General features: G+C 60.2%; 1 protein-coding gene across 4 annotated transcripts in view; it reads left to right on the forward strand.

The window, feature by feature from the left end:
- INPP5A (inositol polyphosphate-5-phosphatase A) overlaps positions 1 to 24047 on the forward strand; it is a 175127-nt gene that overhangs the window by 1051 nt on the left and 150029 nt on the right. Inside the window, exon 1 of one of the 4 annotated variants that reach the window (XM_086681249.1) lies at positions 314 to 332. The exons of the other annotated variants lie outside the window; for them this stretch is intronic. The gene's annotated coding sequence lies outside the window, so the exon portion shown is untranslated. Of the gene's footprint in view, positions 1 to 313; positions 333 to 24047 lie in introns of those variants that run through there. 4 annotated transcript variants of the gene reach the window in all.

Consider the following 24047-nt stretch of genomic DNA (forward strand, 5'->3'; position numbering starts at 1 on the left):
GTTTCTCGTTTATTAAAGAGAAAGATGCTGAGAAGCTTTCCAAGGCCAAAGAAGGGATGGGACTGCCCAGGGCCTTTCCCTCCGGGGGCCTCCCACCCAGGCACCCAGGGCGGCCCTTGGGAGAGAGCAGGCAGCGGGGGACGGGGGCGCCCAGAGCGCCCGGGGCGGGAGGCAGGCCCCGGCTGACCTAGTTGGGTGTCTCAGCCGCCGTGCCAGCCCGCTGTTGGTACTTACACCGCCAACCCAAATAAAGCAGAATGCGGCTCCAAGTGGCGTGCTTGTTTAAGAGAAAAGGGTGATGGCACAGACGGAGCCTGAGGCGGCCTCGCTAGGTGAGCGGTGGGTGTGGGCCGGTCCACCGACACAAGCATGACTTCGATTCCGGAGAGGGTTCTGGCCTCTGGCGGAACCTTCCGTTGCCGGCAGTGGGCAGGGGTGAAGTGCTTCAGTAAGCTGAGGTCACGGACGGGCTAGGTTTGATTTTATTCACAAAGAGTAGGTGCTATTTTTGTGTTTTTCTTATTTTAACTTCCAGGCGTCCGTGTATTCTCCTTCCCTGCTGGGGGTGAGCCGTTTCCCTCGGACAACTTCATCTAGTTTGGCGTTTGATCGTTTCTACAAAAGTGCCCTGTATGGGTGTGTGTCTGTATATTTAGCATTCTATTCTCGGCTTTCCAGTAACATGCCACTATAACATGGTTTTGCTCAGATGATTCAGATCCGTTAGCTGAGGCTTCAAAGCCTCAGAAATGTCAGGAAAATTAAGCATGGTGGGGCATTTTAGTCTCAAAGGGAAAAAGAATTTTGCTGTGCAAACATTCTTTCCAGTAATCTTTGATTCTGAGTTCTGGCATTTTTGTTGTGTTTCAGCTGTATACGCGCACTTCTCTCTGTTGACATGAAAATGGGTAACTTCATTTACTTTTGTGTGGCGACATGTTCTCTCCGGGTTTTTGTTTGTCACGAAGGCTGTATGGAGCTGTGCATTATCTTTGCATCTGGAAGGAATGCTTGTTTTGGTAAACAGTATGCTGGTTAATTTTGCAGGGTGTCTTTGGTTTGTGGGCTCATAGACAAGTCTCTGCCCATAACCCATAGGTTCTCGGGGTGCGGAGGGCAGCCTGGAGGGGCAGCACGGACAGCAGTCTCACCCTGCTCTGGGGCGCCCGCTGGGGCTGGGGTGCGGGGCAGTGGTGCCTGTGGGAGACACCTGGCTGGTGAGAGCAGTGATTCTTGAGTGACGGGGGCGTTAATTCCTTGGTTTATAGTAGGTTTCAGAAGACCTGCCTGGTGACTGTCTGCACAACACGTGTCCACACTGAGCAACACGCTCTTCAGAAGGTGGCAAGGCCTGGGAAGGAATGCTTTCTTGCCCGGCTTCATCGTCCTGGGGAGGGAGGGCGTCCGAGTTAGAAACGGGCATGGCGTGCTGTGAAGGACGTGTCTGCGGTAGGTGGTGTGTTTGTGCGTTTGCAGTCTTGCGATCTTCCCTTGTACCTCCTCCCAGTGTGGAGGGGACGCACCGAGACTTGTCTGGCAGCTGCTCTCCTCTCTTCAGCACCCCTGGCTCCTGATCCCCGCCACGGCTGGCGGACCAGGTTCCTCCTCCCCCACGTGCGGTTACCCACGAGGGGTGCCATCGTTCTCAAATGTTACCCTCACGTCCTTCAGAAACAGGGGGACTCCAAAGAGTTCTTGGCTATGTGAGGTTGGCACGACCAGTATTTGCCGCATTGGGAGGTAGGAACTGAGAAAAGCAGAGAGCGAGCTGGTTGCTTGGGTGTCAGGTGGTGACGTTGTCACACGTCCTCCCCTCCTCAGAGAGCTCCGCTGTTCACTCAGGAGACTGTGCCCGGGACAGGAGATGGGAGTCTTGTGTTACTGTGAACACAGCTGTGACCCAGCAGACCCCTGGCCAGGTCTCCTGGCCGTTACTCCGAGGGCCTCTGTCCAAGCTGGTGGCTCTTCCTGAACCTGCACAAGCATCTCCCTGGATGGGGGGCCTAGACGTGGCTGGGAGTGCCGCGACTTCTCTGGGTTCACAGCAGCTGCCTGATTGCCCCACTAGAGCCCTGTGGCTCTTCTGTAACCCCCAGCTGGACTCGTGGTGGCACTACCCGGTTTCCTGGAAAGGGGTGGCCCGGGCTGCACACCGAACTGTGCTCGAGATGACTAGATTTTTGACAAGGGAGGTTTCCAGCTTTTGGCTCTTTATGTTGTTGCTAGAAGTGAAGTCAGAAGGTGAATTCCTGCAGCCACGGTTTTGGAGCCGGGTCCCACCCTTACAAGGCAAGGCTGTTCTTGGGAAAGGCCGTCAGCCGAGCGGCAGGCTTCGAGAGCACAGCCCTTGGGCGTCTGCCGGGGGGCCTGCGTCCTGCGGTGCCTCTGAGCTCCCTGTCCGTTTTGAGCTGGTTTCCCTTTTTGCTTGGTCAACGGCTGAGCAGCCCTGTACCCAGGCTTGCAGAGTGGTTGTGCAACGAACTCTGCAGAGGTGCTGTGCCCTCCAAGGCCTCTCTGGCGGTGGGTGTCTGTGAGCCCCTGCCCCTGGCCCGGTGGGGGTGCCGGCTGCCTTGGGCACCTGCACCCCCAGTCCTGTGCCATCAGGTTTGCACTCTTCGTTCTTGTTCTCATCCCAGCCTGAAAGCTCCTTGAACCCCAAGACACCCCCCCCCCCCAGCTAGTACTGTGTGCGTGGCCATCCCTGCTGGCTCCCCACTCTCATCACAGCTCCTGTCCCAGCACTTGGGCACACGGGCTTGGTGGAGTCCACGGGGACCTCGAACCGGAGGGTGGGCGGTCAGTCCCCGTCCGTCCCTGGCTCTGGGCAGCCCTGATGGCAGGGATCTGTCTACCTCTGCAGGACCTTGCTGATGGCTTTACAGAGACATCATTCCCCTGCCACACACGTCACCCCTTTACGTGGTGGTTGTGAAGCAGCGGTTTTCAGTGTGTTTGCAGGCTTGCGCAGAGGCCACCACAGTCGATTGTAGAACCTGTTTTGTGCCTAAACAGAAAGGATGCCTCAGCAGCCACCCTCCCCTGAAATCCCAGCCCCTGTGGCCACCAGGCTACTTCCTGCCTCTGGGGTTTGCCTGTTCCAGGTTTCACCTGCTCAGGGGTTTACCTGTTTTGGGGTTTACCTGGTCTAGGGTTTACCTGCTCTGGGGGTTCCACGTAACTGGGATCGTCTGCGTGGCCTTCTGTGTCTGGCTGTGCTTACCGGATGTGACGTGTCCAGGGTTCAACCCGTAGTGGGTGTTGGTGCTTCTTCCCTTTCTAGGCCTGAGTGCTGTGCCACGGTGTGGACATACCACAGTGTGTAGGGCCACTGTCAGTTGATGGACATTTGGGCAGTTTCCAGGGTTTGGCTGCCGCGACTAGTGCCGCTCTGAGCATTTGTGTCCAGGCTTTGTGCCCACGTAGGTTTTCATTTCTCCCGGCACATGCCCACGAGGGGAACTGCTTGGTCTTTGGTGGCTCCGTGTTTCTCCTTTGGAGGAACTGCTCACCGCTGCCCGGCGTCCGTACCATTTTACCTTCCGTCAGCCACGTTCCAGGCTTCTGGTCGCTTCCCAGTCTCCAGGTCTTGTCAGCTTGCTTCAAAGGCTTTTCCCTGGGCTGTGCACACACCCTGCATTTGGCTCCCTCCTCACCCCTACCTCGCAGCATCGGCCGCCTCTCCGTGGCCGCACTCACTGCCGATGGGGGCCTGTCTGGACTCAGGCCTTGAAAGACCCTGTCCACTCAGATCCCCAGGAGGCAGGACGGAGCCCCGGGCCCGGGGCTCAGCCCGTGTTGCGGTGGGATCGGCTCTGCTCCTTCTGCAACTGCCCGGGAGAGCCCGGTGCACGGTGGGCAGCTCACATCAGGGAGCCCGGGGCTGCCGGATCTCCGGGGCACGTGCACCTCCTCCTGGGCCCCTGGGGCAGGTGCAGGGCTGGGGGCTGACAGGGCTGGGCCTCTCTGCCAGCCCCTTAGCGCTCCCCCAGCCCCCTCATCCCCTGGGGCCCGCCCGAGGCTGGACGTGGCTGAGAAAGGGCCCTCCCTCTGCTTGCGTCCAGGGCCTGTCTCGCACACTCTGTCGGCACGCAGACCGTGTCCCCTGGGGAGCGAGAGAGCAGGGGAGGGGGCCTGGCGCGCCCTGGGTCTGCCTCGGGTGGTGTGCGGGTTTCTGGAGGAAGAGGCCTGTGCTGAGGTGTGATTCCATGATGCGCCGGGTCCGGTTTGGAAGTTACTGGATCGGACGCAGGCCTGCCTCCCAGCGGATGGCCAATAAGGAGCCCACTGTTTGATCCCGAGGGGACATGGGGAAGCTGGGCCAGGGTTGCTAAGGGACTGCGGAATGATGGTGCCTTAAACGTGGACAAGCTCAGCGCCAGCATCTGTCCCTGCGGGCAGGCGGGTGGGCACAAGGGTCACCTCTTGGAAGGTGGGCTGTGTCCACCCCACCGAATGGGGTCCAGTAGGTGGGAGATCAACACGGGGCCAGGTGGCTGGTCAGAACAGCAGTGGAGGCGTCTGGGCGCTGTCGTGGTCACCTGTCTGTCGCCACTTTTTTGGGATGCAGCCTGGCTGTCCCCATGTGTCCCTGGGCCCTTCCAACACGGGGGGAACTAAAGGAGTGCGGTCGTGGGGGCTGGGGAAGGGAGGTGGCGGGGAAAATGTGCCACGTTCCCCAGGTGAACATAAGGTGACTTGGACTTCTGTCTTCCGTTGCTGCTTCAGTTAATTAGGGCATTTGAGACTCTCCTGCCTCGACCCGCTCCCCAGACGGGCTGGGGGATAGCAGCCGGCCTCCAGGCTCGAGGCCCAGTTTCTGCCTGGCCCAGGCTGGGAGGGGTGCCCTGTGGCACCCTTCCTTCTCTGGGGTGGCACCCTCTGCTCTGAGGCCCCCTCCCCTCCCTGTGCAGTGGAGACAGAACTCTGAAGCCTGGGCCCCCTCACCAGGGCCTCCCCTCTGGGGGAGCAGATGATATGTTTCAGCATGTGTTTGACCGTGAAAAGCGTGCTCATACGGAGCTCTTCAGTGGGCGCGGGGGCTGAGTCGGTCCACTCCAGGTCTGACCTTGGGCTCCCGGGAGAGCTCGGATAATCACGCTCACGGACGGACAGAGACAAGGATGAGGACGCCATCGGGGTTCCGACCTTTAACCGTGCACGCGGATAAAGCAACGGCTCGTCCAGCCCCATGGAAAATGTGGAAGTGATGTGAAAGCCTTCGGGTTTTTCAAGTGACGGCAGCGTTAATCCAGAAATGTGACTGTGGGATGATTTACGTGAATCCAGAGTGGCGGGAGGTAGGTGGCCTGCAGGCCGGTCCGGGAAAGGCGAGGCTGCGCACAGGCTTGTGTTTCAGGAGAGCGTCCTGGGACTTGAGCTGTCTTTCTGGCTCTACTCGGTGTCCCTGACTCTGCCTGTCCTCTGGTGACGGGAATCCATAGGGTGCCTGCACCGTTTTCGACAGTTTGTTTTGAGTTCACAAAGTTTGTCCTGCGGTTAGAAAAGGCACTGAACGGGGTACCCACTTGGGTCTGCAGGGGGGGTGATGGCGCTCCGGCGGGGGCGGGCCCGCAGGACCGGCCGGGCTGGGCCGTGCTGTCTGTGGAGGCACACTGTCCACGTGCTGGTGCAGCGCGTGCGTGTGACCTGAGACCGTGTGGGAGCTGGCCCGGTCCCTGGATGGCGGCTCAGGGTGGGGACCATCCAGAGCAGGGCAGGGGTGACGGCGCTCTGCCTGCCCGCTCGCAGGGGGGGCTTTCCCGGGCCGACCCTGCGCCCCGGTGGACAGGGAGGCATATGGGTGCCACGCAGGCTCGAGGAAAACGCTGCCTCTGGTGTGGGTTTTCCCTTTAGTGAATAGCTCAACCCCATCTCCGGGAGCGTGGCTTTGGGGTCACTTGAACCCTGACCCACTGGTGGGTTGTTGTGACCCGAGGCCCCTTGTCTTCTCCCTTCTTCGCTCTGACAGGGACCTCGGGCCCTTCTTTGGGGTTGGGGGCTGGTGGGACCGGTGGGCCTGGGCCGCGCTCCCCCCTCTGTCTGAGCAGAATGTGACGCTGTTAGGGGTGGCTTTCCTGCTCCTACCCTGGAGCCTTGGGGCGCGTGCTGGGTCCGCGCCCTCCTCTGTCTGCACCCCGAGCCTCACGGGAGCTGGGTCTGGGGCTGCGCCCCGGAGGCCGGGGGGCCCCTCTTTCCCCGTGGCAGAGTGCCCGGGCTCAGACACCCTTCTTTCCTGCCCCGCCCCTCAGGGCCCCCGAGCAGCTAGCAGTTATTCCGGGAACCGGAGGCCAGGCCTGGGCCTCCGCGCAGGGACCTGCTCCTGGTGCTGCTGCCGGGCCGCGTGCCGTGGACTGCAGGGACACGCGGTGACGGGAAGATGTGGCTGCTGGAGCGTGCCTCTTGTCGCTTGGTACCCTCTTTTGCCCGTTGTGCGTCAGAGAGGCGGGCGTGACACCCGGCACGGTGGCTGTGGCAGGTGGAGGAGGGAACCCTCACAGCGTGAGGTGCTGGTGTTGTCGGGTGGCCCCAGGCACCTCCTCTCAAGGACTCTGTCCCCTCCTTCCCACCCAAGCCTTTCCTGGGGTGGCAGCCTGGTCCTTACCTGTGTCTGGGGCTGAGCAGGGCCTGGGCCGCCGGGCTGGTCCCTCAGCCGCCCCAGGCATGGGCTCCTGTGTGTGGCTGGTGGGACGGCCTCCCTGGCCTGCCTCTGCCGCTCTGGCCTTCTCCCCTGCTGCGCGTCTGGGACCGTCACCCCACGTGCCTCGTTGCCCCCCCGCCCCCTTCCCCAACCAAGTGCCTGTGGCAGGTTGGTTGTCCGTGGCCTGGACACAACCTTCCACGGTTGTGCTTCTCCTGAAGCTTCTCTGGCCTCCTTGCGCAGGCAGGATTGTGCTGTCCCTTCAGGGGCCCGCTCCCAGTGACCAGTGCTGCGCTGTCATCCCAGCCCTCCTTCCCCGTCCCCTTCCCCACCTGAATTAGTGACAGGCTCTGTGCTTCTGTCCTGCCGTGCTTGCTGCTGACGTGGCTGTCATCAGGTTCCATTGTGTTGGGGCGCTGCGGGCAGGCGGATTTGGGGCTCTGCTCCGGGGTGTGGGGAATCCTGTGCCTTCCTGGACCTGACGGAGCGGGAGAGCTGGGTCCTAGAGCCCCTCTGCTGGTCGGGCAAAGGGCTGTGGGCTCCAGCTTGCGTTTGTCGGCGTGTCTTTGCCGCCGGACGGTGTGGGTGTCCCGCCATTCGCCCAGCGGGGACTTCAGAAGGTGTCTGCAGGGGTACAGCTGTCACCACGCTCGTTTGAGAACACGACCCTCCCAGCCTTTTGAGGCCCTCGGTGCCACGGCTCTGCGTGCCGTCTCCGGAGTCCTGCCTTCAGCCCGGACCTCGCGTGCTCGAGTCCCACCGACTGCGGCCCTCGAGTCTGGCTGGTGGTTTCCGCGCCACCCCCCCCCCCCCCCCCCCCCCCCGCTGTTCGTGTCAGCACTTCAGTCCCTCCTTAGGGCCCAGTGGGTTTCTGCTGGGCACGCACCCCGCTTACGGATGCGGTGTGGTTCCTGGATTGAGCTGGTGCGGACGGTCGTCTGCGCCTGTGCTCATGTGCCCAAGGAGCGTATGTCTTCTCCAGGCACCGCCCGCCCGCTCCAGGGCCCGCCGATCCCCTGTCCACGCCGGGCTGACACGCGGCCTCGACTGTGGGTGTGTGGCCGAGCCATCCTGTGCTTGCGTTTTCTGGCCTCTGCCTTTAAAAACTAGGCATCCAGCCATGGCACTTTGCTGCGCCACGATGATGATGCCGTTGACGACGACGACGGTGTTCTCGGGTCCTGACGGTGGTATTGGGCACACTGTGACTGTGCTGGCGGGAGGGCGCCTCTGGGGCTGTTGTGCTTCTGCTCACTTCCCGCCCCCACCCCGGGTCAGGCCCACAGGCTCCTGGGACCTCCCAGGAGGGGCCATCTCCTTGGGTGGAACGTACCTGTCACTGTGTCACGCCCTCGGGCATGGTTATGTGGGTGGGACAGGAGTAAGGATGGCTGCCTTAGGGCCTCCCAGGCCACCCTGGGCTCCCGGGACTCTATTTCTCTGCCTCACAGCCCCGGTGTGGATGCTGGGCTGGGGCATTTCTCTGTAGTGCTGGTGCCGAGTCCCACGTTCGAGGGTCAGTCTGGTGGTACTGGTCTTCGAGAGCCGGGCAGTGGTGGCACCCACAGCTCCCCCTCACTGCCCCGGTACACGGAGGACCCCTGCCGCCGAGTGGGGCAGAGTGCCTCTGGCAGGTGACTTCTCTTCTCCCAGCCTCTGGGTGTCATGGCTGTCCCTGCCCCTCCCAGGTGTCTGGGACGTTCTGTGGTCCCGCTGATGGGGGTGCCATCCTGTGGTGCACCAGCTGTCAGCAGGGACCCTGTCAGGTGGGGAGCTCAAGCGAATTGGCAGCCGTGTTCCCAAAGCTGCAGGAGGACCCTGTCCCTGGGAGGGGCCTGGTCCTCATGGGGGAGGGCACGCCCTGTGCTCAGGGCCCGAGGCCTGCCTGGAAGGGGGCTGCGCCCACATCCATCTGGCTCAGGGGCTTTCTTTAGCCACACCCTTCATGAGTCTCGGGGTGCCGCCTGGGGTGCGCAGGGCAGATGAGGGAGGACGGGGTCCTGAGGACGACGGGGACACAGCTGCCTGGCCCCAGCTCTGGGCTCCCTGCCTTGCCACTTAGGCTCCCGTGCCGTTGTCGGGGGGTGGCTGCCCCCTCCGTGAGACGTTCCCGGAGACGGTCAGGCTGGGGAGTTGTGACCTTCTGGGTGAACCTGGTCATGTGGAGCTGAGAGCTGGGTTGGATGGTCAGTACTTTTTTTTTTTTTGATGTTTATTTATTTTGAGAGGGGGAGCACACTCAAGTGGGAGAAGGGCGGAGAGAGAATCCCAAGCAGACTCCACACTCGGTGCAGATCCCTACGTGGGACTCGATCCCACAAACTATGACACCACGACCAGAGCCGCAATCAAGAGGACGGTTAACCGACTGAACCACCTAGGGGCCCCCGATGGTCAGTGCTGTTAAAACCATGGTGTGGCCTGCAGAGCCCGGGGCAGGCGTGGCCCTGAGAGGCGGCCGGGGACGGGCGGGGGGGACGGAGGGAGCGTCCCATCCTAGTTTGCCCGTGGGCGTCCTCCAGGCGCGCTCAGAGTCCCGTTCTAGTCCTGGGCCCCAGGGTTAACCGGGATGCATCCCGGGGCCACGCTTTTCCAGCTCTGCAGGTGGTTGCCCAGCCCGAGTGTGGAGCATGCTCTTCTCTGTGTTGTCACTTGGGCTGATCTGGACTTTGGTTAAAGACGTTCTGTTGAGAATGACATCTGTCCAAGTGACAAACAAATTTTGGGGACATGTGTGTTGTTTGCTCTTTTCTCCTTCATCACCTATGGTTTTTCAGATCTTTTGCAACTTCCTGTTTTTGCTGCAAGGCCGTCACCGCCCTCGCCGCCGCATCCAGGCAGCGTCCCGTGCACCCCGTCCAGGTGGGGGGTGGAGGGCTGGGCCGCGTGGGAGGGAGTCGTGGTTGTCGAGGCCGCCAGCAGAATGTGGGTGAGTGGAAGGAACTGACCAACCGGGGGAAGCAAAGCAGTGTCCTGGTGGCTGATTCGGGGACCATCCAGGACATCAGCAGGTGGGGTCTCGCCTAAGCTTCTGAAGCCCCCAGGGCCTTGTCCTCACCTCTGCAGCCCAGGCACACTTGGTGCTGTGGGAGAGGTGTTTGGGGGCAGGAGGCCTGGGCCCCCAGGCTGCTGGCGACTGTGCTGTGCTGTCCAGGTTTTGCCCCAGCCCGGCTTGCAGGTGCGGGCCCAGAGGACTCATTTTTAGGGACTGTTAACAGCGTGGTTCCGGTGGCCTTGGGCTTAGTGAGTGCTCCTCAGAGCTGGGCCTTTGTCCAGAGGCCGGAGCCTTGGCAGGGAGCTCCAGGGAACACCCCTGAGGGCTCCCCGTGCCAGTGCTCCCAGCAGCATGCTCGCCCTGCCCGCCTCCGTGGGGCATTCCTTGAATTGGCCAGGCACAGCGGCTGAGCACTGGAGAATCTCGAGGGCCCCTGGGGGAGGCCCCCGAGGCCCCTCACGTCCCACCTTCCCTGCCTCTGTCTCCCATACCCATCCCACCGGTTGTGTCTGGGATGCGAGGGACTGCAGGATAAATCCCAGGGAGGGAGCTGTGGGTCACAGGGGCGAGTACCAAGAAGGGAGGCTCCTTGGGCCAGGGGAGGAGGCCGCAGGAGCCTGCGAGGGGCCTGGGGGGTGGCAGAGGCCTGTCAAGAAGGGTGTCCTGGGGTGTGGGGCGCAGGGCCCCAGGAGCCCGCAGGCAGGAGCTGGGGTTTGTCGTCTGAGGCACCTCGTACGTGGTCATGGCCTCACCCCCCGAGGCAGGGACTCCCGCTCGCGTCTTGCTGGGATGAGGCACAGCCCACCTTTGGGGCAGAGGGGCCTTACACTGGGGCCGCCTGGCTCGTGGCTCATACTCTGAGCACCCAGCTACCCTGGCCGCCCAGTGGGGCAGGAGAGGAACTTGAAGGTCGCTTAGGAGGCCCAGAGATGCCCTGGGCCCAGAGACCACAGGTAGCCTCTTGGGCCAGCAGCCAGAGCCAGCACCTGAAGTGTCTGGGGCCTGGGGGCCGGCTGGAGAAGTAAGGAAGAGGCGGCCTCCGGGGCCACTGCAGGGCAGGAGCAGAGGCAGGAAATGGGGAGACAGGCCTGCTTGGGAGGCCGCACGGTCGGCGTGGGCGGTGTGGTCGGCGTGGTCCGGCAAAGCCAGTGAGTGGCGGAAACTGCACTGTGGGCCGAGAGGCTGCGTGGATCTGACTGTGCTCGAGCCCTTGTTCCCTCCATGCATGGGGACTGTGGCTCACGGCCCCCCGCCCCCCCCCCCCCCCCCCACCGTGGCCCAGTAGGAAGAAGCCGAGAGGTGTGGTTGCCACTGCCTCGACCCCACTGTCGTCCACCAGAGCAGGGCCTTGAGGAGGGACAGTTAGTTCCCTCCTCCATGCACACGGGGGCCGTCGGAACCGTCTGCGCCCTGCCTGCGTTTTCACTACTGATAAGTGAGTCAGTCCGGAAGGGGAAGAAGGGGGTGCTTAGGGCTGGGCTGGAAGGGTGAGGAGCTCCGGATAGCCCAGGGAGGTGAGCGGAGAGGTGCACGGGACTGGCCCTCCAGGACGGGGTCCATCGAGGAGTGCCTCCCACGGAGCGAGGGGTGACAGGCGGCAAGGTCCTGGCGGGAGCACTCCCATGTCTGTTTGCGGTGTGAGAAGGTTCTGCCAGGGGCAGGCGGACGTCTCCTAGATTCGGGGAGAAAAGTGACATCTGTGAGCCTTGATAACCCTGATGGTTCTAGTTTTCTGTAATGGAAAGTCACGCAGAGTGACCCAGAAAGTCTCCCTGAAATGCCTCGCCAGTATCTTGCACGACATTTCGAGTTGCCTTAAATGCCGGCCGCGCAGACAGACCGCAGACCGGTCCGTGTGTTATGGCAGCTGCTGTGTGAGGAACCTCCCCTGTGACAGGTGGACGTGAAATTGTAGCATGTCGTGAGAGAGGACGCACACCCCCCTCCCCCCCCCCCCCGGGATTTAACGTGGCCCCAGCGGTGCGTTCACGGAGGGAGAACCGTTCCCGGTCGGGGGCGGTGGACTGGGGGTCTGTGAGCGTCCCCGGTGCCCGGTGGGGGCGCAGGGCCCGGGGCGGAGGGAGCCCGGGCCAGCCCCTCCCTGTCACACACGGGCCGACCCCACCGCCGGTGCTCAAGTTACAAAACACGTAGGTCCTCCCCAGCCGCACACTCGTGGCCAATGGCACACCGTCCCTGACCTCCCCAGCCGCACACCACGGCCAGTGGCACGCCGCCGGCTCAGAGCCCGGCCGTGGACAGCCTCGGCCAGTGCACCGGGACGCGCTGGTGGAATGGGTCTCTGGTCGGGTGGCAGGGGTGTGTGCTTGCAGCCAGGTAGGTTTGGGGCCAGGGGGTCGCTCCTGGAGCACATCCCTCCTCAGGGATGCACCGGCTGTGGGTCGCCCCCACGCTCACCGGGTCCCCATAAACTCCTTCTCCTGTGTGTAGAAAGCTGAGGAGACGGCCACTTGTACGTTCTGTGGTGGCCTAGGGGACTTTTCCCGCCGCTTGTCTGGGTTGGTGTGACTGTGGAGCAGGAGGGTGGCTGGGGTGCCCTCCTTCCACCCGAGCGCCCGAGCCGGACCCCCGCCGTCCCGTGGACTCCTGGTTGCAAGCTGACAAAGTGCCACTGAGCGTCAGAAGGACCCCTGGCCTCGGAGGAAGGATCGCTTGACACACGCGGGCAGCGTGCCCTGGCCTTTGTACCCAGGGGGCGCGTGGTGGACCGGCAGCCCCCCAGGGGTCTTCCCTCGGGGCCAGGCTTCCACCGGTCTTGGTGCCACCGACCGCAGCCCTGTGCCGCAGCAGTGCCCCATGGCGGAGAGTGGGTCACTCCGTGCTGTCTTAGCACATTCTTGACGGCGTCCTCGCAAGCGCATTCCGATGAAGTCCGAGTCATCTGTCTCGTTCTTTGTGCTTCAGCTGTTGTCTCTGAGAAGCCGCCTCCCGATCCAGGGTCACGGAGATCTACCCCGACCCTTTCCCCTAAGATCGTAGCTTCAGCCCTTCTGTTTGGGTCTTTCGCTTGTTGGACGCACTTTTTGTGTGTATCGTGAGTTAGGATCTCTACCTAGCAGTCCCGGTGCCATCTGTTGAGAAGCCTGGTTTCCGCCCCGACTGTCTTGGCGCCTTGTTGAAAATTGGCCATAAAGATGCATCTCTCAGGTGCGCTCCCCGCACACGCACGTCTGCCCTGTGCCGGGACCACACCGTGTGGAGGACCGTAGCTTTGTCGCGGGTTTGGAACGGGGGAGTGTGAGTCCTCTGCGTGGTGCTTGTTCTTCGAGCTCGTTGTGGGTCTCCTGCATGGCACACGCACTCCGGGACTGGCCTGTCCGCTTCCACGGGGGGCTCCCTGGGGTCCCCGCCGCACTGGACCCGCAGTTTCTCTGGGAATCGTGTCACCACGTCAACACTGTGCCTGCAGTGTGCCGCCACGGGAGAGCCCTCCGAGGGCTTAGGTCCTCTTCGCTTCCTTTCCGTGATGCGTTACGCGCTTCAGCACAAGCCCTGAGCTTGTCTTGTTTGATTCACTCCTGACCCTTCTGCCGATGCATCAGGCCTTTGTTTCTTCCGAGGTGGCTTTGGTAGCGCGTCTTTCCGGGCGTGCGTCCCTCACGCGGGTTAAGCAGTCTGCTGGCGTGTGGCCCTTCGCGGGGTTCCCGCACGGTCTGTTCAGCCCCAGCTTTACAGTTTGTCCACAGTGTGTTCGTTGGTCTAGCCAAACGTTTTCTCAGCTCTGTTGATCTTTTTTCAAAGCCCCAGCTTTTTGGTTTCACCGCTTTTTCCGTTGTTTTCTGTTTTCAGTATGGGCTGCGCTCGGGATTAAGTTGCCCAGGAACCTTCCTCGAAAGTCACGTTGCCGCAGTAGCTCCTGCTGACAGAGCCTCACTCTTTGCTTTCCGCCTTCTGTGTTTTCGGCTGACGCCGAGCCCTCCTCCCGCTTTTTCCTGAGCAGAGACACCACTCCGACGTGGCGCCCTGAGTCACCTGTGCTGGGCGCACCGGTCGTGGCCCTGACTTGGGGTCCTCTGTCCCATGCCACCAACCCTCAGGACAGTCTTTGCCTGTATGCCCGGCCCCGAGCCCCGGGTGAGGTGGCCCTTGCGCACGTAGGTTGACTTTGTTGCTTGAATAAACGCAAAGCCTCCAGCCAGATGCCCCTCTGAGCGCTGTGACGTGGCTGGGCACCGGTCCACGGCTCCGAGAGCCTGCGATTCCGTCACAGGCTTCACGTGCTCCAGTGGGCTCCCTTCTCTCCGCCCCCTCGTGACTGACAGGAGGCAGAACCAGCAAGTACCTAGAAGGGTCTTCGGAAGCGGGGTTGGGAAGAAATGCCCTTCGGGACCCGTCCATTTGGCCTCAGGCACGAGGGGTGCGTTCCAGGGGGTGACGCCGTCCTTACGAGCCAGGTACTGGGTGAGCCCTGCTCTCGGGGATCATCCAGTCTGGTGTGGAAGATGCCGGTGAGACTCTTAACAGCTGCGGCTTACGGGGCTCTAGTTAAGAGTAGACGGAACTCTTGCCAGCTTGAGCAGAAAAGGAGGTTTTAAAAATCGGTGGCTCCTGGGAAGGGCTGGGAGTCGGGCTTGGGGGGCCCAGGGGAGGGCGGCTGAGTGCGTCCCTGCCTCTGGGGACCCTTGCTGCTGCCGCTGGGCAGAGGACCCGCTTGACAGCCTCTCCCCTCCCGTCACTGGTGTCTTGGGCTCCACTGTGTGGGTGGCAGGGGCTGGACAAGGGTGACCTGGTTCCTGCCTCCGGGGCGCAGTGCTGGGAGGAGCCTAGAGGCCCCACAAGGGTCCTCACCCAGCCCTTGTCCTCCCCGCCGAGCACGTTCACTTGGGGGTTTGAAGTGCCCCAGGGTCAAGTTCTGGCTGCTCTAAAGGTCGGTCGTAGTTCTGTTTGAAGTACACTTTTCTAACAGTTTGTCATTAGCAGTCTGAAAACGCACATTTTAACCTGAGAGGTAAGGAAGAAAGCAAGAGCCTGAGGTCTCTGATTTCCGGGACTTGTATGTGATGTGGTGCTCCCCGTCGGGGCGGCGGTCTGGGGCGCCCCCACCGCCTCTGCACCCGTGTTGTTTGCCATGGCATGCGGTGTGTTCGTTCCTTGAGATTTCCTAAACTGGCGTTTGCCAGAAGTTTTATACTCTAACATGGAGGCCAAATGCGTTTTCGCGTGTCTGGGTGCGTCTGTGTGTACGTTTAACACGCCCCTGTGTAAATATGTGTTTTAACAGAGACTGCTTTCCGACCATCGCTCTTGACATACGGTTGACCTTTGAACAACCCAGGGGTTAGGGGCATGACGCCCTGCGCAATCAGAAAGCCCCGTAATAACATCTCACTCCCCAAAACTTACTGCTAACAGTGTCCCGATTGGAAGCTTTCCAGGAACGTAGTGAATTAACACGTGTGTAGCATGTTGTACGTGTTATATGCTATGTATTCTTACGGTAAATCAAGTGAGGAAGGAAGACAGTACCAAGAAAACGATCAGGAGGACAGGATGCGTTTATAGTACTGCGCTGCATTTACCAGGAAAACCAGCAGAGAAGCCGGCCTGTGTGCTTCAAACCCCAGTGTTCAGGGTCAACTGTACATTGATTTTTTTTTTAAATTAAAAAAAATTTTTTTTTATTATTATTTATTGTTGAGAGAGACAGAGACAAGATGCAAGTGGGCTAGGGGCAGAGGGAGAGGGAGACACGGAATCCGAAGCAGGCTCCAGGCTCCGAGCTGTCAGCACAGAGCCCGACGTGGGGCTCGAACTCACAAGCCATGAGATCATGACCTGAGTCGAAGTCGGACGCTTAACCGACTGAGCCCCCAGGCGCCCCAACTGTCCAACGGTACATTGTTTTCAAGAACTGATGTTTGGTGAAGCGTGGCGCTGAGTTTCAGCTCGGGTAATGAAGGGCACAGGGCATGGTGCTAATTTTGAACGGCGGGGGGCGGCTTCTGACGGGCGCAGAGGGGGGAAAGCACGTGACTTTCACTCTGGGTCCCCACGCCGGAGTCTGCATCACAGAAAGGAGCAGCTTTCCAGGGCCCCACGGGGATCATTGCTTCTGGGTTCAGACGCAGGGAGGGGACTGTGGCTGGGTGGCAAGGCTGTCACAGGCAGATGACCCGAAGAAGGCAGGGAGCCCCCTGGGCAGCTCCTGGGCTGCGTGTGGAGCCCTTGCCGGGTTTGCTGCCTGTGTCTCGAGGAGTGTGGGGCCTTCTAGCAGGAGTGGCACCGCTCCCTGTGGGCCCCACTCTTTCTGTGTCCATCTTGTCTGAGAGGCCGCCGCGGAGCTCGGCCTCCGTGCCCGTCTCTGCCATAGCGTGTCTTTTGTGCCCTCCTGCTTGCGTGCGGCAGACCTTTCCCAGGTGGCCCCACTAAGGGGACCGGGGTGACAGTAAGGGGCTTAGATGCTGCAGGAGCCTCACCTTGCCTGTTGGGGCCCCACTGCCCACCCTCCAGACAAAGGGCATTGACATCCCTGGGCACAGGAGGGGTCGAGGGGTGGTATCCCCGCGGAAGGAGGGCTCTCCAGGCAGTGGTCCTGGCAGCCGTGCCACCGTGGGCCGACCTTGAGCCCTTCTTCCTATGTATCACTGCTCAGCTGTGACAGCTCCTGCCTGTGCGCTCGGCCTTGTGGGGCCGGCGCCCCGGCCTCTGGGTGTGGCCGGCTGATGGGCTCAAGAGCCAGTTAGGAAGCCCTCACGGGTTTCTGCAGAGGCACTGTCTTGGTGAGCCTCGGGAGAGGCGGAGGGGTAGTTTTGCCAAATATCGTGAGGTTGAGAGCTTTGACTTTGGAGATGGGTGTGAAAGGGGATGTCGGGAAGTGGCAGGAGTGGATGAACGTGCGTGCTTGTGTGTGTGGCCAGCTCACACGTCTGCAGACATCTGTGCACCAGCTGTCACATCCCTGGACATCCATGGACCAGCTCTCATGTCCATGGGCATCCGTGGACCGCCCCTCACCTCTGGGGACCAGCTGTCACATCTGTGGTTGTCCGTACCCCGGCCCTCACATTCCTGGTGGCCGGTGCATGGAGCATTGGGGTGGTTCCTGGGGTTTGGAGCGTGTCCAGGCTGGGAAGGATGGCTGGGCGGGTCTGGGGGCCTTGGCCGCCCTCTTTCCCATCGGGATCGCTGACGTCGCAGGGTTGGTTCGCTTGTTTTTGGGCTGTAGGAACTTGAGAGTGACTCCGGGCTCTGCTTGCTGGTTGCGACTGTGTTTTTCTTTAGAGAACAAATTGCAGATTTGAACATTTTGCAGCTACAGTTTTGAGTTCAGCCTGCAGAGCTCACCATCCTCCGTGGGAGCCCTGCTGACCTCAGGCCGGTAGACTGTCCCCTACACGTGGTCCCGCCCCTTGCCTCCTGAGTGTGGCCTCAGCCTGGTGGCCAGTCTGCCCCTGATCCCCTTTTCCTGAAGGTGGACGGCCCCAGGCTGGTTCGTGGGGAGATGGGAGGGCAGGCACACAGAGCGTTCCCTGGGTCCTCTGTCCTGCAAGCCGATCCCCACCCTGACCTCCTTACCAGCTCCTGCTGGACCGTCCCACCAGCTCTGAGGCATGTCTGCCAGCCCGCACCCAGCCCGGGCCACACCCACACTCCTGCCTGTAGGAGCTGGCTGCCCTCACCCCAGAGCCAGTTGTTGCTGGAGCGCTTCCCAGCCATAGTTCGCGTGGGACCCTGGGCCACCAGGGTCACTGTCTGAGGCAGTCAGCCGGGCCCTCTTCCCCTGGCACCCGCTGAGTTGCAGGGGTGGGCCCCTTCTCTGTCCCTGTGGCTCCCCTCCCAGGACAGCGTGTGACCTGGTGTCAGAGTCTTAGCGCACCCAGTCTGTCCCCGCAGAAGGGAAGCTCCGTGAGGTCAGGGTTCATCAGGTGCCTCATGTTGTTACCGAGAGCTCGCAGGCAAACTCCCCGAGGGGCCTGGGGACACATCTCGGATTCACGTTGGAAGAGCGAAGGCCTTCGAGGTGGAGCGTGCCACTCTGTCTTGTTCTCTGCCCTTGACGAGAAAACCCAAGTCACAGATGACAGGTGGCAGAGTGGGGACCGCTAACCTGTGGGTGACTTCTCACTGTGGTGTGGAGGGACTGGGGAGGGAGGGGGGTCAAGGCCCTGATCCTGGAAAGCACGTCCAAGGAACGCTTTCTGAGGATCGGGACGAGGAGGGTCCTGCCGTGGGCGGTCGGCTCTCACTTCCGCTCTGTCCTTGACCGCACACTCCTTGTCCCTGGGCCCCCGATGGCCAGGTTAGCAGCGTGTCTTTGGGCTAGTGGCCTTCCACGGTTCCTACCTGGCGGCCCCAGGGAGGGTATCCCAGAGTGTCTTATTTCCATGTGGTGTGGGTCCCTAGCCTGGCCCTCTGATTCCCCAGATCAGCCGGGGCTCAGCCCATCCTCAGTCTCACACTGCCCTCTGCCCGTACCCGTTGAGATGGCGCAGAACCTTCTGGAATGTTTTCAGCGGGGCAGGTGTCAGACTTGAACAGTATGTAGTGCTTGAGGTTGGCTCTGTGTTTTAAGTGTGTGGTGCTGGTCACACCGAACTGGGACCCCGCCAAGTGGGGTCATTGCAGTCCCCAGTCCGGCATGCTGACATTCAGGGGCACGGCCAACTGGGTTAGTTCCAGAGTCACAAGAGCGGCGGGAGCCTCCACATACAGGGCGTCTGTCGGGGGGGAGGAGGAGCACGTGAGGACCCGGGGAGACCCCCTCCTCCCTGAGGCAGAGGAGCCACAAGAGCGGAGGACGGGAGGGACAAGGAGGGGGCCAGAGGGGACAGGGGTGAGGATGGAGTGTGTCGGGGGCAGGCCTGCAGGGTGCAGGGTGGCCGAGTGTGAGGGACGTCGTTCAGGCTGTCGGGGAGGAGCCCGCGGGCTGCCAGCACCTTGGGGCTGAGGGTCCCTTCACATCGTGCATGTGAGGAGTGGGCCTTGGAAGGTGGAGTCTCCCTGGCCCCACCGGGACCAAGGCACCCTTGTCCTCCGGACCGGTGCTCCCGCTGGCTTGGGGGACGTGGCGCTTCCAGCACATTGTGCCATGAGAAGGGGCAGGGCGTGCAAATGATCGTGGGACCCTTGTCCTCTCGGTTTCTATGTATTTTTCTATGTAAAACATTCCCCAGACGCTCACTTTGGGGTAAGAGTGAGTGGGTCACAGATGGCGACGGTGTGAATTTGGGAATTGGGCAAGACTCGAAACCAGCGTGAGGTTTTGTTCGGAGTCCGCAGCCTCCCCGGCGCCTGGGGGCCGGCTGAGGGTCTCTCCCGCTGCGGGGGCTCCTCCCGTGTCTCCGTGCACGTGTCCCGCCTGCACCCCGTGCGGCCTGCAGGGGAGTGAGGTGGCCTTTCTCGGGGAGTGAGGTGGCCTCCTGGCAGGGGGTGGTGGGGTGGGGTGGGGCTGTGCCGCTGTGCCGCTGTGCGTGGTCCCACTTCTGCCCCTCCGTAGTGAGTACGTGTGTCAAAATGAGGGTGCGGCCACGCATTCACACCGTGGCAATTAGGCACAAGCATATTCTTAGCCACAGGTTTTACAGAGATGGTAATTTTCCGTGTTGTAGTGAGCACAGAGCATACACAGGGTCGGGAAAGCAACAGAATACATGTGTATGTTTAAAAAGATCATAATCATGGGTTGCTGTACGGAAGAACTTTAAAATTAGAAGGAATTCTTTTCTCAGGATGGCTATTGAAAAATGACGTGTTGGGGCACCTGGGTGGCTCAGTCGGTTAAGTGGCCGACTTCGGCTCGGGTCATGATCTCGCGGTCCGTGAGTTCGAGCCCCACGTCGGGCTCTGTGCTGACAGCTCAGAGCCTGGAGCCTGTTTCAGATTCTGTGTCTCCCTCTCTCTGACCCTCCCCCGTTCGTGCTCTGTCTCTGTCTCAAAAATAAATAAACGTTAAAAAAAAAAAAAAAAAAAAGAAAAATGACATGTTGAGTGGGTGCCACACGGGAAAAGAAAAGGAACAGAAAAAGTAGGGGAAAGTAGGGGAAACAGGCCCTGAATTCTCCCCGATGCGTGGTGGCTTCATTGGTGGCCGTGTGATTGCTGGCGAGGCCGACCATAGGGGCTGCTAACTGGGGATTATTGCTCTGTGCTCTGGGCAGTTGTCCAGGAGACCCGCGAAGGGGCTGAGGAAGGCCCCGGAGCCTCGGTGGCCGATGCGCACACCTTTTGCGGTCCTCTGGTCCGTCTGGCCTCCCGGTTCCATGTGGTGGCTGGAGGCCCCTGTCGTGTCTCCTTGCCTCCCACTGCTCCCCGCCCGTGCTGCCCTCTCGGGGTGGCTCCTGGAGTGTGGCCAGCACCTGTCCTGGGAAGGCCGCGGTGGGGGAAGGAGGTTTGTCCCCACAGCCCCGGGCTTCCCCCTGGGCCTGTGAGGCCACCGTGCGTCTGAGAGGCCGTGACCCCTTCTCTGTGGATGTGGGACCCTGGGTTTCCTTGGTGGCCGTGGCCAGGCCGGTCTCAGTGTTCCCACCTGCACCGGGGGCTGTGAAAATGGCTCTTGGAATGGAGACCCGGTTCCAAACGCTCTAGGCTTTGAGGAGGAGAAGGCATATCTCAGGAGTGTCTTGAGGTCTTAAGGTCACAGATGAACAGCGGTAGATGCCATGAGGTCCTGGGTGTGGTAGAGAGAGCTCCTTTCCCTGAGGTCTGGGAGCTCCGGCCTTCACGATGGCTACATCCGGGCTTCTCTTATTCCTGCAGCAGGTGTTCATTGAGTGCCTGCTGTATGCCTGGCCCTGTTCTGGGTGTGGGAACTGTATCAGTGGACTCTGAGCTGTGCTTGGAGAGACCGCCTGCCTGGGCCCGGTGTGCGCCTCAGGGAGATGGGAACTGGCCGCTGCTGACTCAGAGATCTGGGCCCGTCTGGGGGCCACGTCAGCCCCTGCACTGGAGCCACCCCTGACCCCTCCCCCACCAGGAGCTCCCCCTGCGGGAGCCCCTCCCTTAGGAGCCCCCCCTGCTCCGCCCCCCCAGGATCTCCCCTGCGGGATGCGAGAGCCCCACCACTCCCCCCCACCCCCCGCCCCGCCCAGGAGCTCCTCCTGCGGGAGCCCCCTCGCCCCGTTCCCCCAGGAGCTCCCCCAGTGGGAGCCTTGCCGGGAGCTCCTCTGCCGGGTGTGGCACAGACACCAGCGAGCCTGTTCTGCACTGTTGTTTTACAGCTTCTGGGCTGAGCAGAAATGGCACCACTTACTTTACCGTGTATTTGAAGTGGTGCATATTTGAAAATTTGTTTCAATTCCAAGCCTAAACCACTTAAGAAATCAGCCAAAGACGCTCTAAGGCACTTTGCACTCCTCACGTCCACCCTGCGGTGTGGACGACGCAGAGGACACTCGGGGTTTGTAGTCGACCAGAGCGCAGCCCTCCCAGGTGGCTCTGGGTCCAGCGTAGGGTGGGGGCCGGGGCCAGGCCAGCAGACCAGCCCCTTGTCCATCAACACACGTATATGGCCGTTCCTCCTTCTTGTCTCCGAGTTGGGGACTTTAGCAGGGTCATAGGAAGGAATGCTACTTTCTTCCAGGTCGTCACCTGCAGCAGTGACAACCTTTGGGCAGTGACAACCTGGGGAGGGGACAGGGAGGCCTCAGGGTATGACTGTCGCCTGGCCACCTGTGTTGTTCTTCCTGGTTCTCCAGGGAAACCTGTCAAACTTAAAGCGGTTTTAAGACCTTAGTTTGTTCAACTGTATTTAAATGATCTTGAAAAAATGAGCAAAAACGGGTAATTTTCTAGCAAAGTATGTACAGATACACAGACCAAAGAAGAGAGCATAGTTAAGTTGGCCAGTTATTAGAGGAAGACAGAACGATCGACCTGTCACCAGGTACAGGTATTTCAAGTTGTCCAGGAATGGCGGACTCCAGCCCTGTGCGAACTGTCCGGCTCCAGAGAGATCACGAACACTCAGAGACCGCGGAGCCCCAGGGGCCAGCACTGTAGACCACCGCTTGTGCGTGCTCGCCAGAGGGTCCCACGGAGGACCCAGCGGCAAGTAGAAAACAGTCTGTTTATTAGGCGTGTGAGTGTGGTTTTGTATTCGGAAAAATTGCGTCACATGATCCAGCATGTTAATAAGTTAATAATTTATCAATAGGAAAATATCTGTTTTTTGTAGATGCTGAAAATATATTTGATAAAATTCAATGTCTCTTGATTAAACAATGATTACTCAAAGTAAAATTGAAACATGTAATATTTCATTAATACTGTTTTGGAAACATGGAAATCAAACGTTGAAGTTGAACAAAACAAAGATGCTTGACATAAACGTGTTTATTTAAACATTTTCTAGAAGCTTTAACTACTGAAATCAGTAATTAAACAAGAAGAGACCGTAAATCCTGAAGTATCAGAAAGGAAGGAGAGTTATTTATAAATGTGATTATGCATCTGGGAAACTCAAGTGGATTTACTGAAAACCTGTGATACGCAGTGAAAGCCTTTAGTGATTAATCCGTACAAGTTCTTATACATCCAGACAGTAAGCAGAAGGGAGCCCGTTTGTGATGACGAAACGCACAGGCGTGGAGTCCGGCACTCTGACCTCTGTGTGAAGGCAGCTTCGACACAGTCGCAGAGAGCGGTGACGGTCCGTGGAGACACTGCCCGTTTGCAAACGCAAAGGCGTAACTTACGAAGAGGTAGTCACTTCTGCTGATCTTTAAATCTAACTGGTCTTCTGGGAAACACACGGTGTCAGGATGCTGATCGTTACGAGTGACAGAATCCCTCCCTGGTCACACACAGGGCGGGAAGCATGCGGGGCAGTTCGGCACGCCGTCCGGGCCCAGCTCCCCCACGTCTCCGTTCCCACGCCTCCCTGTGCCTGTGGTACTGTCCCTCTGATAAAGCCTGGATGCCACCGTCAGATTCTCACACCGCGTCCTGCAAAATTGGAAAGGAGAGACACTGGGCGTGGTGGGGGGGGGAAGGAAGCACACCAACACCCCCCCCCGCCAAAACCCCAAACAACAACCCCATTTTTTCCCAAAGAAAATGGAAACGCTTATTCAGAAAGATACATACACCCTCATGGTGGCTGCAGCGTTATTCACAATAGTCAAGACGCGGAAGCGACCCAGCGTTGTCCATCCATAGACGACTGGGCAAAGAAAATGTGTGCACACCGTGGAATACTACTCAGCCATAAACAAGAGGCAAATCTTGCCATTGCAACAACACGGATGGGCCTGGAGAGCATTATGCTGAGTGCAAGAAGTCAGAGAAATACCATATGATTTCGTGTGTATGTGGAATCTAAAAACAAATGAACAAAACAGAAGTGGACTCAGATACAGAGAGCAAGCTGCTGGTTGCCAGAGGGCAGGGGGGTGACACAGGAAGCCCCCCTCCCCATATCTTTGGGCAACTTTGATACAACTTCTTAGAATTTGGGGTCTTTTATATTTGGGGATATATTACTTTTTAGTTTGGGGTAATTGGTGGCACAGAAGGGACTGGAGACCCTGTGCCCCCCCCCCCCAGAGTTGCGTCTCGTGGGACCACGGCACCTTTGTCAAAGCCGAGGAATTCACATTGGCACGACACCATTGACTGAGCCACAGACTTGACTTGGGTCTTAGCAGGTTTCCCAGAAACGAACCTGTTCTGTCCCAGGACCCGGTCCAGGGCACCGCACCGCGTGCGGTCGTCTCGCCTCCTCTCTCCCCTCTGGACCCTGACAGTTTCCCCCTCTTGTTGTCCACGTTCTGGACACTTTGAGGAGACTGCTCGGTGCTTTGTGGGTGTCCTTCACCTTGGGTTTGTCAGATGCCTTCTCATGATGAGCCCGGGCTTGTGGGCGTTTGGGAAGAAGACAGACGTTGCCGGGGTGCCCACCACCTCTCCACCGTCCGGTCACCAAGTGCACCCCACATGTGGTGGTGAGTGGGCTGCCCTTTGAGGGGGGCGCCCAAGCCGTTGCCTGGAGGGGCTCGGGGTGCCCCAGATTTGGCCACTGGACTCCTTCACTTGGCCCCGAGTACATGTGCATCCGCTGTCTTTTGGGAACTTGCTGACTCGTCCTGTGTTTTCCCTGCCCCCTCCCTGGAGTCAGCCAGTTCTCCCGGGGTCTGCTGCTTTTATTGGAGAATGGTGTTTAGTAACAGGATCTGGCTCATTACTCCCCTGGGGTCACATGCAGCTTTCCTGTGATGGGGGTGGGGGTGGGAGGGGTCTTCCCGGAAGGCTCAACACTTTCCCTGGGTTGTGTCTAGGCTGAGCCTCGTGCCCGCCCGGGCCAGACGCAGAGGGAAGCAGGATGGCCCCAGGCCACTCCGGGGTGGATGCGTTTGCACTGCTTTGATGACGTGGGACGGGCAGGTGGACGTGTGTGTGGCAGCCGGGCGAATTCTGAGAAGGAAGAGCCATGCGAAGGGCTGCCTCAGCGGGGGCTCC

This window comes from Puma concolor, chromosome D2 (assembly GCF_028749965.1).
Source record: "Puma concolor isolate L17-30 chromosome D2, mPumCon1.1.hap2, whole genome shotgun sequence".
NCBI lineage: Eukaryota > Metazoa > Chordata > Mammalia > Carnivora > Felidae > Puma > Puma concolor.